Genomic DNA, 18,532 nt, shown 5'->3' on the forward strand with positions numbered 1-18,532 from the left:
GGAGTACTTGTGGCACCTTAGAGACTAACAAATATATTAGAGCATAAGATTTCGTGGACTACAGCCCACTTCAAAGTGGGCTGTAGTCCACGAAATCTTATGCTCTAATAAATTTGTTAGTCTCTAAGGTGCCACAAGTACTCCTGTTCTTTTTGCGGATACAGACTAACACGGCTGCTACTCTGAAACCTAGTATTAAGCAGTACATGTTTACTGCCATCTTTTGTATTAATTTAAATTATTTGAATTGACTAGACTAAGTTTAGGCCTGAACATTGGTTATCAATTTCAAATTTAATTTTAAATAAGTTTTAATTAAAAAAAAGTATTTAAATAAATATCCAATTTTTTTTAAATCTATTTTTAATCCATCCTGGGTTAGATGGCCTTTACCACCAGAAAGATCCTGAGAATTCTGCTGAATTTTATTCCATGCTTTGGTAAAAACACCCAGAAAATCCTAGAATCCCATGTGCTAGACTTAATTTGAATATCATACATATGGGTAGCATTGCCACATATCTTGAAATCTCTACTAATGCACAGCTATGAGTAATAACAGTAGTGGCTTTGTACATGGTATGTGGCAGTGCATGCCTATGCATATAACATTACAATCAGTCCTTTAAATTCCACAGTCTAATGGCACTTGAAATCATAAAACTTTCCAAAGTCATCTCCAAAGTCATCTCCAAAGTGACTTAAGCATCTCAATAGAATATCTATTTTAAGACTCTTTGAACAGAACAACCAGTTTGTCCATAGCCCTGAAGTGGTATTATCAACCTCTCCTGCACATTTGCTGTGAAACAGAACCTAACTCACATTAATGATGGGTTCAACCTTTTCCAAATTAGTGAATGCTGGGAACAACTAACTGCAACCATAGTCAAACTTTTGAAGTGATGGCAAACCCCATTCTGGCCGTTATCTTGGATTTGCACCATCTGAAAAAGTGAGTCTCTGTAACATTTTTCAAGTGTTTAAATGTCAGCGGTGAAATCCCACCCCCTTTGAAGTCAAAATCTTACTGATTTCAATAGGGCAGGATTTCACAGCAGGAGCATATCTCTACTCATTCTGCATCTGAGTCAAGGGGTAAGTAAGTATATTCCTTATTTTGCATACAACATTCTTGGTTGTTGCCTCTATATCATATTATAGTAAATATACAATATTTAACTAATAAAAGTACATTTTAGATTCAGAAAATGCATCAGAAAAGAATTTTGCCCTAAATTTATTAAGTAAAAGTAATTTACTATATACTGTTAACTTGTACACATTACACCAAATTGTAAGCCAATAAAATTTAAAACTGATACATTAGAAGTCCTTTTAAAGTCAGGCTTTCAATGGGAAATCTTACAAACACCTAATTAAGATCGCTACCCTAAAAGATCATGTATTTCCAATAATTCAAACCGAAAACTTACAATATGGGGGTGAAGATGAATGGGTGTTATTTGAAAAGTATCATGAACAAGACAATATACATATGTGATGAACAATTCTGCCGTTGCTACTTCTGTTTGTTTCAAATAAAGCACGACTACTATATTTGTAATTGGAAATAAAAATAGTTTCTTAGTTTTCCTTTTGCTTTCCAAGTGTTCCTTAGCACAGTGAATTGATGGTAGAGTGCCAATTTGGTGACAGTACTTTGTCCTGTTGGATGATCTTTCTTTCATGTCTGTAAGTGTCATTATCTGGTGTACTGGAGGATACTGTAGCAAATCCATGGCCTCTCAAGATTTTGCATTTGTCATAGTGTAACACAGCATGGCCACTTGAAACTTCATAGCTGCAGCTGAGGGAGAACTCACTTCCTCCTGCTCCAAAAGTACAGGCTTCTGCCACTTGAGCTAAAGGAAAATCTGTTTGCTATTATTAATAGAAGATCTATGCCCTATAGTTGATCAATTCCAATTCCATCCCATAGAAGGCAGTGATAGTATATACTCTAGTCAGAAGTTTTTGCCTCTTCACAGGGCTATAGCTATAGGCAAACTTGGCAGCTTCCTAGGGCAACATATTCTGCCTAGGGCAGCAGGACCAAACCTGAGTGGCACTGCAATCTGGTGTGGCAGGTCGCAACACCATTCATTCAAATTTGGCATGGCGAGCCCTCTGTCATGACAGAGAGACAGCTAGGCCAAACCTGATGGAGTGGCAATGCGACCTGGCGTTTGCCCCACATACATTTCTACCATAACCACAGAGCTATCAGAAGGCTCAGTGAATCTCCGCTCGAAAGACAAGGGCCTCCCCAAGGGCGCCCACCCCCAGTTGAGAACCTCTGTTCTAAGGAGTAGGATGAGGTGAGGGGTGAGAAATGCTATTTCAGTGTAGCATAAATAAATATGAAGAAACCCCAACAAATAGTTGCTTATATGAATAATAATGTACAATGTTCAGGCAAGAATATAAAGGCCTACACCCCCACTGCTCCATCCCAGTGGACAGACTTCTATCTTCCCTCATCGGCATAAGTTTCTGATGTGAAGCAGGAACAGTCTTTGTAACATTTGTAACTTTTTAAAAACATTTGCATTAAGACAAACTAATACTTGAAGAAGACAGCCCAAAAAGGTTGAGTTAGATTGTGGTAAAGAATTATGGGATACCCTGTTGTAAATTCAAAACTAAATACAAAAACCTTCTGTTCCAATTCAAAAAGAGACCATTTCTTAATGTCTACAGAGCTGGACACTGTGTTTGGTAGTGGTAACAAACCTCTCTGGCAATTCATCTCTACTGCAGAATTTTGTAATGTGCCTGAGAGCTTCTGTAGGAGCACGCTACCTGGTCTCTCTCTTTTAAACACAGCCACATACAAGAAAAGAAGACCTATTCTGGGTTTCAGCTATTAATTGCATGTTAACATATTCAGCAGTACTATAAATGAAGGTTCACCAATACTCACCTAGATTAAATTAATGCAGTTTTAAAAGTAATTATTCATGTGCTTCTATCATTTATTAAATATTTTTACAACTATTGCATAAATTGTTCAAACACCAAGTTTGCAAACAAGATATCTAAATCCCAAAGTGTTAATTCATTGATATTTTATGCATGCTTTACATACAATCATAGAAATGTAAGGCTGGAAAGGACCTCAAGAAGTCATCCCTCCACATTCACAGAACCAAGTATACCTAACTTATCCCTGACAGGTGTTTATGTAACCTATTCTTAAAAACCTCCAATGATGGGAATTCCACAGCCTCCCTCAATAACCTATTCCAGTACTTAACTATCCTTATAATTAGAAAGTTCTTCCTAATATCTAACCTAAATATCCCTTTCTGCAGATTAAGTCCATTACTTCTTGTCCTACTTTCAGTGGACATGGAGAGCAGAGCAATTGGTCCACCATCCTGTTTATATATAACAGCCCTTAAAATATTTGAAAAATGTTATCAGGTCTCCGTTTGTCTTCTCTTCTGAAGCCTAAACATGCCTAGTTTTTTAATCTTTCTTCATAGTTTTTCTAAACGTATTTTTTTTTCTTTTTCTTTTTTTGCATTCTCATCTTCTCCACATCTTTCTTAAAGTGTGGTGACCAAAACTGGACACAGTACTCCAGCTGAGGCCAGTGCCAAGTAGAGTGAAACAATTACCTTCTGTGACGTACCTCTCATGTCCCAAAACTCCTGTTAATGCACTCCAGCATATATGCCTTTTTCATAACACATTGTTTCCTTACATTTAATTTGTGATCCGGTATAACCCCCATAATCCTTTTCTATAGTTCTACTCTCTAACCAGTTATTTCCCATTTTGTAATTATGTGTTTGATTTTCCCTCCTAAGTGTCATACTTTGCACTTATCTTTATTGAATTTCATCTTGTTGATTTCAGACCAATTCTCCAATTTATCAAGGTCTTTTTGAATTCTAATCCTGTCCTTCAAAGTACTTGCAATCCCTCCCAGTTTAGTGTCATCTGCAAATGTGATAAGTGTACTCTCCACTTCAACATCCAGATCATCAATAAAAATTCTAAACAGTACCAGATCCAGAACAGAGCCCTGTGGAACCTCACTACACATCTCCTCCAAGTTTGATAGCAAACCATTGGTAACTACTCTGAGCATGTTTTTTTTCAACCAGTTGTGCTCCCACCTTATAGTAATTTCATCTAGACCACATTTCCCTGTATTTGACTTCAATGGGACTTTTTCCTGAGCACAGATTGAGTAAAAGCAAACAAAGGAGCTTCAGGACTTGACCCTATGTAATTTTTACCATATGCCATTGTTAGAAAAACACAGGAATTGAGAACAATTAAAAACTACAATATAATTAATGTGATGCAGGATATGTCTACATAGGAATCTCAGTGTATGATTCTACTTGCATAAACATTCCTGAGCTAGCTTTAATATAGCTAGCTCAGGTAAGGGAGCAGTCACGCCACAGCATCATGGGCTGTACAAGCATGTTAGGAAACAATTGATAATTCCTTGGGTGATTAGCTCACGTTGAAGCCCAGACTGCGGTGGTTCTGGTACCTGAGCTAGCTAGATGAAAGTTAGAACGAGTATGTCTACACAAATTATAATTACATCTCGTGATTGCAGCATAGACACAACCTTTCAGCCTAAAATTCACCATTATCCGTTATATTTGCAAAATGTACCTGCAAATGTACATATCCTTTGTGACGTAAATTGGGCAATTATGTACAAAAGGTAGCAAGCAACTGATGTGCTATGCTCTCATGTAGTTAACCTAATTGTGTTACTTGCACAAACAAATTTGGTACAGAGCTGCATGCACATTTTTAAACTGTCAGTTGCATGTAGCTAATTTTGTAAATCAGTCTCTTTATATTACACTCTTTAGAAAAACAAGAAATTGGACAATGAAGTCATATCTAGCTTTCAGAGTAGCAGCCGTGTTAATCTGTATCCACAAAAAGAACAGGAGTACTTGTGGCACCTTAGAGACTAACAAATTTATTAGATTGGCTAATAATTTTATAAGAATAAAATAAGATTTGATATGCATCCGAAGAAGTGGGCAGTAGCCCACGAAAGCTTATGCTCTACTAAATTTGTTAGTCTCTAAGGTGCCACAAGTACTCCTGTTCTTTTCATATCTAGCTAAAACTCAACATATTTCCTATTTTACTGATGATCACGGTTTATCAATTTACCTGGTTCAAGAGACATTGGGTACCTCCAGATATGTTCAGAAGAACCTATTAATCTACAGGTACATTCATCTAAAAACATTTTTTAATAAAATAAGTATTTTGTTTACCTGACTTTGCCCTCCCAAATGGCAACCCACTGTCTGAATGCTGTGACTTCACTCCCAGAAGTATCACTTTTAAGGGTAGCAGTGAGATTTCTGATTCATGATACTTCTTTCTTGCTAGCAAATAGCCACAAACTGCTACTGATTTAACAGGTTTTTGCAAAAAAAATTATTTCAGTGAAATCCTGAGTCCTAGCACAGACTCAGGTTCATAATTACTGAATACTAATTATCCAGACTTACTAAAAGAATAGGTGGGAAGCAGCCATGATTTGGAATTATATAGTATCCAACACGGTGAGTTTCTGTCTTACAACCAAGAATAAAAGGAAGACATTTGATGTTGTCAGTGGGGAAAATTGGAGGTTACTCTAAGGGAGAAAAAGAAACCTAGAGGTGCCCACCCAACGTTTGCAATGATTCTGAGTGATTTGAATTTGTGTACCACCACTCTGCTGAATAAACTGTGGTGGTGAAATCTTGCCATAGAGATATTTATGGCCATACCAGCATGTAGTTATCTATTAGGATCATTGAAGGCAGATATCTGGGAGTGGAAAATATGTTTCAACTCCACCATCAAGTTAAAACATAGCACAGTTCAACGTAAGTGTGATAATGTGCCATGGAAATCCTGCAAGTTCTCTGAGCTTAAAGCTCACCTCTGCAATCTAAAGTGGGTTATATGGAGAGAGAGAGAGAGAGAGAGAGAGAAAGAAGACGAAAAAAAGTTCTAATTAGAGAGTCCTGGCAGCAAAAAGGGAAAAAACAAAACAATTTAACATTCAATTTTCCTAATTGAGTCTTGCAGTACACAAAAACAATTTTGTTGGTCTTTCCTTCTGCCTTCCTGCCACAGTTGATTTCCATTCAGGAGAATGTGACATGCAAAGTGACCCCTGTACTGTACAAAGAGCAAGAACCAAAACAATAAAAAAAAAAGTTACATGACCAGGTCATTTTCATATGCTTTTGAAAGGAGAGGAACAGGATACAATGGAATTCAATCTTGCGATCTTAATTATGAACTTTTTAGAGACTCAAAGAGTTGTTTGTACTATTCCTGATGCTTAAGGGAAAGTCTTCTACTACAACTCTGTTTCCAGTTTATTAGTTGGCAGAGGTTACGTACAGAATGACTTTTTTTCTATCCTTCCCTACAAGTGACAACTTCTTGCTGTGCAGAATGCAACCACTAGGATGAGAGAGCTAAAATGATGGGTTTTCTATTGTGGATGTCCCAAAATCTACTGGAAATTTCCATACTTAAGGTGTCTTGCGTGGATTATCAGAAATTTGGATATTTTAGAACAGTGGCTTTTGCCACTTCACGGATAAACAAGAAAACAAAGGTAGCATCCTTTGGTAATGTGTTACTACTGGTCTGGCAGTACAGTGCCAGCTTTCAGCACTTCCATAAATCTCCTTTTCCTGTGCCTTTTGATTCATTTCCTTCTAATATAATGTAGCCTTTTCTGTTAGGAATGTCTGACTTCTTTTGCTTTGGCAGCCTCACAACCTGCAGAGCTGGTTTGGTAGAGGCAGCCTTTTATTTTAATTTCCCCCCAAGCTTTTCATTTGAAGTCTCCATTGGTTTTGTTTTGTTTTGCTTTTTTCTCCTAGCTGCTATGCTTTCTTTCCTACCCTGGTGGCAGGCATCATACAATTACAGAGTATTTGTCAAAGCTGAAATGCCCAAAATGTAACCTATCCTAGCAATATTATTTTTCTGTCTGTTCCCGAAAAAATTCCATCAGTCCTCCAAAGAAGGAGTTGCAGCTTCTCTACTGCATTTCCCACCACCAAGAACACAAAGTCAAGTGCACATCTCAACATTCCCTCTTCCATGCCTGCCTGCTGCTTCTATTATTGTATATGGCAGAATATTGAAAATACACAAATGTTGCTCTCCTGCAAATCTGAAGGAAATTAGTAAATGTGTTTTTTAGCTTACCAGCCTCTCTCTTTATTCATTATTGACTCAGTCCACAGGTTCCCCAGGCATTGACCTCCATTGGAGTTTTGCCTGAAAGTATTACAGGACTGAACCTTGTACTTAAATTAGGCAAGTAGTTATCTACAAAATTGTTCCCGGTGCAACTTGTTAATCTGGCTAGCAGGACATTTACTGTCACAGAGTGAGCACCCGCTCGTCCTTCCATCAAAGGCCAAACACATCAGCATGTTAATTCACTCAGCATCCACTAGACAAGTCAAAATGCCTCCAGTTTCACCCAGACACAGATTTCCTGCATGGTTTGATATAGTATACAGCATTAATTCTGTATACATAAAAATAGTCAGCAGTATCACTGCATAAAGTTGTGTTCCAGTTTAGATTCTCCAAAACCAAAGGAGTGATCTTTGGTGGGGCACAGGGCATGGCTACCCCATTTTATTGTATGTGGTCACTGACTTAGTCATTTCACATCTTCGGTTGATTATTTCTGCACAAGGAAAGAATAATTTGCATGGTGGACTCCAGTGAGGCTGCACTTAGGTCAGAATTTGGGACCACATTAACTCTGCTTAGAATAAATAGGTCTATGCCTCAGTGAATGGGACCTGAATTTGGCCCACACTTTAAAAAAATCTATAGGTCACAAAGTTCCATTTTAGGGCTAGTATCCAGTGTTCCGATTCCTAGATTCATTCATTTAAAAAAATTCTACCAGTAAGAAATTCTCACGTTTCAAAGATCAAAGCAAAACATTTTTGGGAGATTGTCAAAGACAAAATAGAAATAAAGCCCCCTATTCCCATTGACTTTCAATGGCAACTGGGTACCTTACTGCCCTATCTGGCTTTGAAAATTTCCCCTTTATTATTGCTGTTGAACATCAAAAGCAAGTTATTCAAGATTGCTACAGATATGTGATGGTGAGCAAGGTTGAAAATAAAGTACAAGAGCAGAAAAGTGTACCAAGAGTTCTATATTTAGATGAATGTAGAAATTCATGGGGTCATCATCACTGCTCTATAGGTCATTGATCAGGAGTACTTTGTAAAGTTTCCAAGGAGTACCTTGGAAAGTTTCATTTTTGAGCATTGAGCGAGGATATGGACTAATCAACCATATGACAAAACACCTCAACTATTTAAACCACTGTGAAAATAAAAGAAGTAGAATTATTTGTAGTGGCAAAGAGAGGTGAGATTGCAGTGACCAGACTGAATCTTTTACAGTTCTAAAAAAGCAGCGAGCAGATGAATTTGTGCAAGGGCAAACTTCTGTTTTAGTTTTGAGGTGACTTTGTTCATTTTTAAAATGAATTTAGTGTTTATGAAAGATCCAGGAGACTCATGGCCTTTGGCCACCCACAGAAAGGTACTGTAAAGACAAAAACAATTAAAAAACTTTCCAACCCTGACCAGCCCATATGCTTCACCTCTAAACTGAAGAAGATAATTCTAGGGGTAAGAAGCTCCTACTCATTCAGTTCTTGCTCCCACTCTGCTGAGACTTCCACTTAATACCAACTGTGGTAACTACTATGTGATTGGACACCTGTCCAGTACGGCTGTGATTCAGGAAAGCATTTCCCTTCAGGACAGCATGTAAACACACAGTTAACTTTAAGCACATACTTAAGTGCTGTCCTGAATAGGCATAGATTTAAGCATGTGATTAAGAGCCTAGACAATGTACAGACACAGAAATAACCATCAGATGGTACAACCCTTTATTCCCTATTATTCTGGATTGGTTTTAGGCTAACAGGTAGTGGTTAAAGTCATGCAATGGCAAAGTTGATGTAAACATTAACAATAGGAGGATACAATCAAAACAATTTCTAAATTGAGACCCAAAACCAAAAATTTAGTTGAAATTAATTTGGACATATGATAATAAAGCAGTAGACTCAGTTGATGAAATCATCATCATCGCAGGAGTTAAAGAAAGAGATGAATAAGTTCCTAAATAAAATAAATATTGAGATTCACAATATGAAGGAAATAGGAAAATGAAAAGAAGAAAATCAAATATACTCCAAAGTTATATAAACAACACTGATTTGACCATATAGTTCATCAGAATATTAGTGCAAGGTTAGGGAGGGCAAAGTCCTGCTAATAAGGGACAGGAGCCAAACAAATCTAGACTAATCAGCTCTCTTTTGTATTCCAAGAAGATCTGGAAACTTACATTCACTATGGAACTTTTCTGTCACTAGAGGTCATTCACCATTATTGAATACACATGCTAATCACTCAATTTAATAAACAAATCCATTCATCTTTCATATCTGTTTTGTGTAACATCGGCTGCTGGAGATGAGTATTTCACTGTGTTGTGATAACAGGGCAAGCCTCACCTTAGACCCCATTTTGCTCATCTCAAGTGCACCTCTCAGATGACATTCCTGGCTTCCTTCACCTCTCTCCAGGGTGAACCCATTTTATTCAACAACTCTGGAAATGGATCTCTGGGTGGTAGCCCTCATTTCCCAACTGTAAATATGACAGGCCCAACTCTGTTTGGCACCTGTAAGCCCTTTCCTCCAGGAGACTGTGACTGTGGCTGCTTAAAGGGACTTTAAAAAAACAGCTTCTTCAAAACAAAGCTTTATTAATTCACCCAAAGATACATAGCATGTAGAGCAAAGGGTAAAAGCAATAATACTTTGCCTTTCATTGCAATCTTTGGTAAGTTCCATTCAGCCCAGTTACCTCAACCTCGGGCTGAAGGAAGCAGATTGCCCTGAAGTATGCACTCTGTGGTTCTCTTTATCAGAGGTTGCCCCCAGGCAGCTGCTGACAACCCATGCAGCTCCCGGTCTTCTCTGTGTCAGCATCTTTAAGGGTTTGGCCTCCTCTTAGCATCACAGCCCTGGGAAGAGAAACCTTGCCAGCCTGGTTGGAGTCAGGCAGGGACATTCTCCCATAATCCCCAATTAATAGCTCCCTCTATTGTTCCCTTATGTGTGTTATTGTGATGTTCTGGCTCAGGACATCCAGAGCCGTTAGTCACTGTGTTACCTCACTGCCTCAGCTAGAGTGAGCTTTGCTGGCAATTAGACTGTGTGTCAGCTCCACCAACAAACTCCTCAAGACTCTCCAGGCTAAACCTTGCCTTGCAGGTAGCATACACCCAATTCCCAAGTTCCCCTGGAGACATCTCTCTATAGTGTCCAGTGCCTGTCATGTGACACTCACAAAAATTATTAAGTTCGCTGCCTCAAAAGAGACAGCGTACACACCAGCCTAAGTTAGCAGAAAACTCGCACTTCACTTTAATACATAGCACTGAGTTGGTTTTATAATAAAACAAGAGTAAGTTTATTAATAAAGAACAGAAATGTTAGTGATATTAAATAAGAGAGAAAGAGACAGATATGGTTACAAACAAAACAAACACACTTTCTAGTGATTAAAGTTTAATTTTAACAAGCTACAAGCTTTGCTTAAGCAGTTTTCTTATTTACATCAAGTTACCAGCATTTCTAACCCTTTAAGGTAGGAGATCCAACTTTCGCAGGGGAAGGGGTGGAATGAACCTTTTTCCATCAGCATAGACAACTTAGTCCTCACAGGTTGGCTGAAGAGCCAGTAGAAAGGGGTTTCTCCAGTACTTTCATGAGGTACACCGAATATCATATAAACCATGACTCAATGCAATAGGGAAGGGTGTACCTCGACGTTCCTCCAGTAAATGCTTCTTCAGAGTCCCACGCAGTCTCCCCACTATCCAATTTCCTTAGAGATGGTACACAGCAGCTTTATAATGTACTATACCAATACTCGTCAGAAAGCCTTCAAACTCTCTTGATTCAAAAGGTGTCCCATCATCTGAAACAAGGCTGTCTAGTAGGCCCCAAACATTGGAAATAAAGTGTTTAGGCAAGTGTTTGAGGTGCCTTGTGAAATTATTAATGCAAATGGGTAACGTCAGTAATAGTCTACAATAGTCAAAAAACAGCATGTAGCCATCATGCAGTGCAGTTGAGGGGCCAGTACTAACCACTGCAATTCTCTGCCATGGTCTGTCTATGATACCAATTTCAAAGGGGCCAGAGGAGCAGTAATTCTATGCATTGTGCAGGCTAAGCATGCCTTCATACACTGCTCAATGTCTGAGTACAGCCTGGGCCTGCAAGCATAACCATGCAGAAGTTCCTTCATCTTCTTAACTCCCAAATGTCCTTCATGAGACACATCCAGGACTGTTGCAACACTGCTGGGATGACCACCTGGGCTCCAATGCATAAGAAATGTCACATAGCACATGCATTCCCCATGAGCATGGCGTGGATTTTGTAGAATGTAGACAAAGTACTCTGCCATTTCTGCATACAGGGTGCCAACCCAGCAGAATTTCTCAAAAGAGCATCGGCAAGGAAATTATGTCTTCCTTTGATAGGGGGGAGGGATAGCTCAGTGGTTTGAGCATTGGCCTGCTAAACCCAGGGTTGTGAGTTCAATCCTTGAGGGGGCCACTTGGGGATCTGGGGCAAAAATCAGTACTTGGTCCTGCTAGTGAAGGCAGGGGGCTGGACTCGATGACCTTTCAAGGTCCCTTCCAGTTCTAGGAGATAGGATATCTCCATTAATTTAATTTAAATTTATATGTACCAAATTAAAGTTATACTGCTGTAACTGAGTAACCCACTGCTACAGCCTCACACTCATAGAGGCCCAGAAATAGGCAAATGATTAGTTTCTAATGTAAAATGTCTTCCCACTAAATAGACTTTGAAGTGTATAATAGCAAAAATTCTAGTTCAATCTGGGAATACTTACCTTCCGTTGGGGTGAGAGTGTGGGATACAGATATAACTAGCCCATCCGTCCTGGAGCAGAACTGCACCTAGACCCCAATTGCATTCATCAGCCTAAATCACTACAGGGTTCCTTGGATCAAAATAAGCATGGGCATGGATCCGACAGAGGCTTGACAAAACACCACTTTAGTCCAAACCAACTGCCCCTGGCCCCGGGTTAAATCCCACAGTGCTTTGACAAGAGTACTAAAATGGGGCAGAGCACGGCCACCTATGTATTGAGGTGGGCCAAGGAATTATCATAAACTGTTACAATCAGTGGGTAATAGTAGCAAAGGAACAGCATGTAGCCATTCAGGTGTCAGTTTCACACCATTGACCGACAGAGAATGCTCTAGAAACTCTACAGCATCTTTTGCAAAACTGTACTTTTTGCCAGCTCGTTAGAGTCAGGTTAGCACCTGATCCAGAATAGCATTATGCTCAGGAAGGGTCTCAGCAAAGATGATAATGTCATCCAAATGGTAACATGCACCCTGGATATTATCAAGGAGCTGAGAGACCACTCTCTGAAATCCCTCAGGAGCCGAAACTAAACAAAAAGGAAGTCATTGATAGCAGTCCCTCCCAAATTGCGTGCTGAAAGTCAAGAACAACTGCAATCTTTCAGCCACTGGTATTTTCTAATAACCATATTGGTAAGCCAACAAAGAGAAAATCCAGGATCCACTTCCCCAGCATGTCACCTCTTTGAAGGTCGGGAATTGAAACTGCTCATGTTTCACATATTCATTTAGTGCCCTAAAATCTCTGTACAGTTGAATGCCACCATTCTTCTTGTTTACAGTCATCCTGGGTGAGCTCCAATCCATAGATCCTTCCACCTCCCAAATGATACCATTATCTTTCATGTGATGCAGATCTAAATGGATCTTGTCCACAAGAGGTACACAGCGTGCAGTGATGCAAAGGCTTGATGTCTGAATCCAACTGCAGAGAGTAAACATATCCTGTGGACAGAACACCATCACCGTTAAATAAATCACAGTGTCACTAAACAACATGTTGGGTATCCCCTTCTAGTGTAGCCAGTATAACTACACCTGAGGAGTACCGTGTGAGTTCTATTATAGCCAGCATAACTACACCTGAGGAGTACTGTGTGAGTTCATGCATAATACTAAGCTGTATGCACAGCTCGTAGGACAATAATGGAACAGCATTTGCAGCAGTGCCCTTAATGTAAAACTTTGCAGTCAAGGCTATGCCTTTGTAGAGCAGAGCGTACAGCTCCACCCACTGTCTGCAAAGCAAACAAATCCCAAGTTTTTATAACCGCTATAGTTAGGCAAATGTTCAGATTATGAACTAACCCAGAGGGGAGAATGTTAACTTCCGCACCCATATCCATCATGCATTTCAGTGGTGTACCATTAATTTCTGTGATATGGGATACCAGCTCCGGTGCCTTGCCACATGCCTACTAAAGGAAACATCAGCGTCCCTGGTAAAGGTGGACTCATGCATCTTTACAGTGTGCACTTCAAGCCTCCCATCACTGTGAACCAGCAGCACACTGACAAAGTGTCCTTCCTTCCAGCAAGCCCAGCGCGTAGCAGTTCTAGCCATCCACCCAGGGAAATCGGCCAAGTAACCTGTACACTATAGCAGAAACAGCTGGCAACTTTTGCTGCCGAGGCTGTGGAGAGGGAGTCTGGGCGATGGAAGCAGGAGGAGCAGCTGACAGTTTAAATGTAGATCCATAAGTAGCAGCAGTCTAAGACATAGAACCCCTTCCAGCCTGAGCCCTCTCAAATGCCTCACTCTTACCAACCATGGCATCAAAAGTTAAGAGTTCTAGCATCTTCATCCAGTAACTGTTCGCCCAGGTGGTCATTGGCTATACCAGTCACAATAATATCCCTGAGCATGGTCATCATAACATTCCCAAATTCACAGTCCTGGCCTTGCAAATGACATACAAATTCACATATGGTTTCATTGGGCTGCTGATGACCTTCAAAAAATGTTTTCCTCTTTAGCAGAATAGAATCTCCAAAATATCCATTGAGATGCTACACAGCCATGTCAAAGGAGCCCCATGAGTCTATCATAGATATCAATGCCATCACAGCCTAGGCAGTTCTGCAGCAAGTATAACCTAGCAGCATCGCGAGTTGCAGGATTTGCACATAGCCCCAAAAATCTCCTCTTTTCCAAACTAAACACACGCAGTTCCTTCAGCCTTTGCTCATATGACTTGCATTCCAGCCCTTTGATCATTTTTGTCACTCACCTCTGGATCCTTTCCAGTTTCTCTACATCCTTTCCATACAGCGGTGACCAAAATTGGACACAGTACTCCAGCTATGGCCAGAGTAGAGTGGTACTGTCATCTCCTACGACTTGCATGCTATACCTCTGTTAATGGAACCCAAAATTGAATTTGCTCCTGCTGCCCTTTTTTTTTTTTTTTTTTTGCAACAGCATTGAATTAATGACTCATGTTGAGGTTGCAATCCACTACAACTCCCAGATCCTTCTTAGCAGTGCTGCTGCCAAGCCAGTTATCCCCCATTCTGAATTTGTGCAACTGTTTTTTCTTTCCGAAGTGCAGCACCTTATGTTTGCCTTTGTTGAATTTCATTTTGTTATCTGTAGCCCAGTTCTCCAATTTATCAAGCTCTCTTTGAATTTTAGCTCTATCCTCCAAAGTGTTGGCAATCCCCTCCTAGTTTTGTGTCAGAATGGAGTTATACTAGGGCTGAATTAGTCCTTATTAATTTAAGATTGTGTACAATCCTAAAGAAAGTATTACTGAAAAAGAAGCCCTTAGGCATCTGAAAACTGAGTTCATAGTCACTTTTTTTTTTTTTTAAACTTTCACGTATTTTTCAATTAATCCTTATAAATCTTTTAAAAATTACATGTCAAACAAAGCTGTTTCAAAATAGTGGTGTAAAACACAGCAGTGTAAAGCATTACTGAAGACAATAGAACTTCAGAAAGTGTACTTATGAGTCAAAGAAATAGGTCAACGATCTGGATGAGTAACAATCATTCTGTTGCAAAGTACAATGGCCCTTTCATCACTTATGTGAAGTAACATAATCTAGATCAGGCCAAACATCTTAATATAATAAACTACAAAAAACTATGTTTAAATAATGTAAGGATCTTATTGAAACGCACAAATTCCAGGAAACTGAGTTAAGGCTGGAACTCCCTCTTTAATGCACCACTTTGGTTCATGGTGTTGAAATACAAAATATCATGAAAACAGTAATAATGCACATTAAATGAGACCACTAATTGTTCTAGGTTACTGAAAAAGTTAAGTCTAGCAAAGATATGTTAATAATGCTACATTTTCTCTTGTCCCAATACCACTCATCCTTGTGTGAGTAAGACAAGAAAGAGTTCGCCCTCTTTTCTAGACATCTTCAGACATACATCTTCAGACACACAATATTTAGACATACTGATCTGATAGGACAGAAAACTCAATTTCTTGTGTTTGTAGGTTAGGAATTTTTGTAAATGTACTTTTCTCCTTTGGATACATGGGCAGAACTTTTGTTGTCTCAACAGGCAATTTGTTTTACAAAGGGCAATTTATTTTACACTGGGCTGAAGGGCCTTTTTCTGCTCCTAAAATGACATACCTCTTTTTGCTTTTATTTTGTCCAACAATTTTGAGAAAAACAGTTATTTTATTTCTAATGATTTGTAATCTGCCGCGTGCAGTGGGTTTTGAAAACTGTGATATATTATCAAGTTCCATATTGGTCTGTTTGTCCTAAGGTTATGTAAATTTGCTCCTCTGTGAGGTCCAAAAAGGAATTGTTCCTGTATCTGTGTGATTCAGTAGGATATCACCTCTGATCTGTGTAACAATCCTTTTTCCTTTAATCCGAAATCTTACAGGTATCCCATCTTTCTACTGTAAGCATTTAACAGCTGTCTAGTTGGTGCTACTCTGCAGTGGCTCTGTGGGCATCCTGTGTTCCACAGCTGTTGAGCTTGTGTGCCCCAAAAGATCATAGGTGAAATCTTGGCCTTATTGAAATCAATGAGATTTTTACCATTGACTTAAATGGAACCAGGATTTCACCCACAGTATCTTTTGTCTGGATAAGTCCTGCAGAGTTTGCAAAGAGTGAACTAAGGCTTTACTGCTTTTAATTATATACATTTATACTGTGAAAATTCTTCCCTTTCCACACAAAGCCCAAATAATCAGGTTTTTTTTAGGGATAAGCAAGGAATGGAACAGAAGAATGAAATTGGGGGAGTGGAACTCCCTCTCTGAATATGACTCTAGAATTCCTTTATAGCTCTCTTGAGAGCTTGACTGGAAAACCTTTCAGTATAGGCCACCTTATCTTGGACTAGTTTTTCCTCCCAATTCAGCAGCTCTTCCTCTCAAACTGTTTTGTTTTTACAGCCCATATTGTTTGTTTTGACCGAGTGGCTTATTTCCTGGGCATCTGGGGCCCAGTCTTGTTTTACTGCTGTTTTTAAATTGTGTAGGCATCCCAGATGTCTATGAAAATGAAATCAAACACATTTCAGCATTTGTGCTCTGAAAGTACATATAGAATAATGCAAAGAATGTCTACTTCTTAACTGCTGCCTTGACTTGATATGAACTTTGAGAGAGACATGACAATGCATGTGTATTAAATGCCATAAATACCTATTAGATATAAACAGTAAACAGCAAAATGAAAGAATGAAAATAAAAAATACTATCACCACCAATAATGGATCCACAATATTGAGTGTAGTAAGATCCTGTAGAACATAGTTGCTGAACCTGAACTCTAGTAAGTGTTTTTAAACTTCAAAATCTGACACCTTAACATTTCTTTTGAAAATTAAAAATCAATTAGCTCATAAAGAAAACTAATTATTTACCCCCAAAATCTTTCTAAAACAGAAGTTATCCTCTACAAAAGAGCAGAAAGCAGTCAACTTTGCTTAATTTATAAATATTTTGTTTGGATTAAAGTAAATTAAAATAACCAGACTGATATTTTTGAAAATAGATTAAAGAAATATCTGGTTCTGAGCTGTCCTCAAATGCCAAGATTTCAGCTTGGAATGAATTTTTTATTTTGATGCTATAATTAAAATAGTGGAGAAAAAGCTGACCAATCTCTTATTACAAAAGTGCTGGCAAATACAGTTATAATAAAACTATTTGTTACTGATAGGTACAAGTCTGCCAAAGACCAGGAGGACAAAATGTCTAGATGTTTTTTCATTGTGGACATGGCTAGTTACCTAGCAACACATTAAGATTTAAACTGAATAATACAAAGGTATCAAAATCTTGTACATACTGTAAGAACATACAGATGGAATGTCTCCTGCTATAGTTCTTATGTTCCCAACAAAAGATTAGGGGCCCAGTCTTAAAAGGTGCTGAGCTCTCAAATCCCATCGAAGTCAATGAGAATTGAGGTTGTCAGCGCTTCACAGGATCAGGCCCTAAATTAATTTAAAACAACTGCGTATGAAGAGAGTTAATCCTTTATTACCTACATAACTGAAATCAGTTTAGCCATCACATTTCACTTGTTGCTTGTGAATAGGCTGTACTGTATTTAGATTGCGCAGTATAGTTGAGAACTCAAGGGACAAATACAATCTGTTCTAGTTATTAACAGTTATAGAGGTCCAGTCTCCTCTTGTCACATGTGGACATTTAAACAAACGTAATAATGCTTAGCTTTGATCTGGCACTTCCATTTTCAGGGTATTTTGCAAGCATTAACTATTTAATCTGCATAGCTTTTGTTGTAAGGTCCATAAAGGTAATTCTCTCTATTTTATAGATGAGGAAATTGAAGTACAAGGGCAAAATCAAGCATTTTCAAAAACAGTCACCAACTTTGAGTAACCACCTTGAGAGATCTAGGTCTCTGCAAAGACATGTTTCAGAGTAGCAGCCGTGTTAGTCTGTATCCGCAAAAAGAACAGGAGAACTTGTGGCACCTTAGAGACTAACAAATTTATTAGAGCATAAGCTTTCGTGGACTACAGCCCACTTCTTCGGATGCATACAGAGTGGAAAGCTTATGCTCTAATAAATGTGTTAGTCTCTAAGGTGCCACAAGTACTCCTGTTCTTTTTGCAAAGACATGCTATATTAGTATGTGTATGTTTCTCTTCATGGGTCAGTGTACTTGTAACAAGTTTTCATTTTAAAAAAAGAGCACTTCACTGTTAAAAGATTTCACTGCTCAAAAGCATCTAAGGAAAATAACCCCTGAACCAAAATGCAAAAGTTCCTTAAAGAATCATCTGAAGAATCATTTGCAAGTGACAGTTTTATTGTAGCAGAGGACTAGTAGAGAGTAAAATAAATTCAATCAAGCATTGCCAGTTTGTGGCAAAAAATGACTTAAGAAAAGCTGAACTGGGAAACTGCAAACCTGCTGAGCAAGTGGAACTCAGTGAGCAGTATATACTGTGCTAAGTTTGCAAACACTGATTTTAAGAGAATGTTTGAAAATACAGAACTGACAGGCA

At 38.7% G+C, this 18,532-nt stretch overlaps 1 protein-coding gene and 1 long non-coding RNA gene across 2 annotated transcripts in view; one reads left to right on the plus strand and one right to left on the minus strand.

Annotated features, from left to right (window-relative positions):
- The window catches only part of LOC117886420, a 200,210-nt gene extending 192,901 nt beyond the window's left edge, over nucleotides 1-7,309 (minus strand). Inside the window, exon 1 of the long non-coding RNA XR_004647967.1 lies at nucleotides 7,225-7,309. This is a non-coding gene — a long non-coding RNA (uncharacterized LOC117886420). The remainder of the gene's footprint in view (nucleotides 1-7,224) is intronic.
- Nucleotides 1-18,532, plus strand: part of SLC7A10 (solute carrier family 7 member 10) — a 77,022-nt gene that overhangs the window by 5,006 nt on the left and 53,484 nt on the right. The gene's annotated exons all lie outside the window — the stretch shown is intronic.

Source organism: Trachemys scripta, chromosome 13 (assembly GCF_013100865.1).
Source record: "Trachemys scripta elegans isolate TJP31775 chromosome 13, CAS_Tse_1.0, whole genome shotgun sequence".
Lineage (NCBI taxonomy): Eukaryota > Metazoa > Chordata > Testudines > Emydidae > Trachemys > Trachemys scripta.